This window comes from Toxorhynchites rutilus, chromosome 1 (genome assembly GCF_029784135.1).
Source record: "Toxorhynchites rutilus septentrionalis strain SRP chromosome 1, ASM2978413v1, whole genome shotgun sequence".
Taxonomy (NCBI): Eukaryota; Metazoa; Arthropoda; class Insecta; order Diptera; family Culicidae; genus Toxorhynchites; species Toxorhynchites rutilus.
The window spans coordinates 25,962,633-25,965,106 of NC_073744.1; positions in this window are offsets into that span (position 1 = coordinate 25,962,633).

Here is a 2,474-nt window from a genome sequence, read left to right on the forward strand (position 1 = left end):
GAAGCGAATGGAGATAATTAATTTAACTTTTCCTCGGGTTGTATGGTCAGAATTAACGGTTTGAGAAATTGATAAAAAGTCCACTCAGCACCTCGTGTGGTGGAGCGAAAAAAAAAAATTGGAAGTTGGAAGTAAAAATATGCTTCAAATAAGCAATTTCTCTCCGTCGATTGCCCACCATTTTTTTTTCATTTTTCATCACCAGCGTGCGGCAGCGCCTGTCGTGCCAACCAGGATGGAACTTTCTAGATCATGTCGAGCAATTTCCCATCACCTGTCCATCACTCACTTCCGATTGGGACAGAGCAGGAAGAATATGCCGCTCAATTACACGAACGTGTTGGACACCGATTAGAAGAGCGGGTGCTCACTGATGGAGGTTGACATGAAGGATGGCAGTATCTCGACGAATAAAAGAAATAAAGTGGCAGAAAGTAGGAATACATGATATAAATCAATAAATTTCTGAGATTAATTTGGGTCAGCTTTGCGTAATATTCGGCAAACTAAACGAACAAATACAGCGTTTTAGTAAATCTGACTAGAATCTGGGTCATGCGGATAGAATCAAATTGGTTGTCGAAAAGAATCCAATTGAAATGTCAATAGAGATCCAATAATCAGGAGGTGAAAAGGTGTTACTTTCCTTATAATAATCTACTACATAGAGAAAGTATTGTTATGAAAGGCAAAAATAATCAAATTAATAAAAATGCATGACCCACATTTTTTCACGAATTAATGCTAGCGTTTCAAATCATAAGGACCCAACTGAAGTTTTGGCAGATATTGAAATTTCTGTATTATTGACTTCTAAACTTCTCTAAACTCAATTAAAATTAAATTTTACTTCTCCGTCGAACGTTAGGTTGTTTTAATTCTGAACGCTAGTCCTGTTTATCGTCTTGGGCCAACATTATGATGATTATTCTGTGGAATGTTTACATTTAATTCCAACATTTCCAGAAAATCAGTGCGAAATATAAATAGCACCACCCTGTAATAAATTCACCCTGGTCCTCATTTGACAGGTATTTGTTATGGTTTTCAAAATAGTTGTGCTGAAGTTGTGCTCAAAGTGGGTTCGTTTGGTAGTGACAAAGGTGACCGCGTAGAGAAACGGGGAAAGAAAAGTAAGCTCTCGGCGATGGATATACGGAGAATTCGTGGAATTGCAGTGAACCAGAAAAGAACAGCATTTCAAATCCGTGCGGAATTGGAGCTTCCAGTTACTACACGTCGCGTTCAACAAGTTTTGCCCAGTAGTGAGAACTTGGAGTGGCGTAAAAGGCTCGAAAAACTCAACTTGACGGAACGTCATAAATTGAATCGCTTCGAATTCGCTACGAAGTACATTTCCTGGACCGAGGAATGGAACAACGTGCTCTTTTCGGATGAAAAAAAGGTCAATAATGATGGACCAGATGGCTGGCAGTACTACTGGCATGATTTGCACAAAGCTCTTAAGATGAGCAGGAACTTTGGTGGAGGATCACTAATGGTTTGGGGTGCAAAAGGAAAACTTCCATTGGCGTGGATAACGACAACAATGAAGTTTGAAGATTGTGTAGAAATGCTGGAGATAAGTTTGACTAAAATGGTGAGGCATTGATGGGTCCTGATTTTGTTATCCAGCGAAACAATGCTGCAATCCATAACTCAAAACTGACAAAAGCGTGGTTTTCTGATAGAAATATTGATGTTCTTGATTGGCCGGCCTGTTCTCCGAATTTGAACCCCATCTAAAACCTTTGGTCTATACTCGCGTGCCGTGTTCACGAGAATGGCAAGCAATTTGACAATGTCAACATGCTCAAATGTCCAATTCGAGAATGTTAGCAGCAAACCGCTGAGAAGCTGATTTTGTCCATGAAATCACGATTGATTGAAGTTATTCGAAACAATGGATCATATACACATTACTAAATACGCCTACTTGATGTAATTTGAGAAATAAAATTTGATTTTTGCAATAAAAAGGATGGTGCTATTTTTATTTCGCATACTTTTTTTTTTAGCTTTCAGTGGCTAAAATGTAAATGGTCCCACAAAATATACTAAATTTATCGTGGATTGAACCTTAATGCTTTTTCAATCATGTTGGAAATAATCTTAGAAATTATGTTCAATCCGACAGCTTTTGAAACGAAAAAAACTAAGTGGAACATAATGACAGCTGGCATATCCGACGCTCGATATTGATCAAGAAATCCGGATTTTCTGATTTTCGAGCATCAATATCTTGACATTTCAAATAAATACATGTTGTTGACGTTTCACCATACGGACTTCGAAGCTGTGTTGCCTAATTTGCAAACGAGTCTGTAAAAAATACGGTACTTTTTACTGTGCTTTTCGCAGCAGAAATCAAAACCTCATAAACTAAGGTGAAAATGTGATGTTGAGAGAATGAATGAAACAGATTCTTTTTTCCCGCTAGCAACTGGGCGGCCATTTTAGTCTAAGTCGTATGT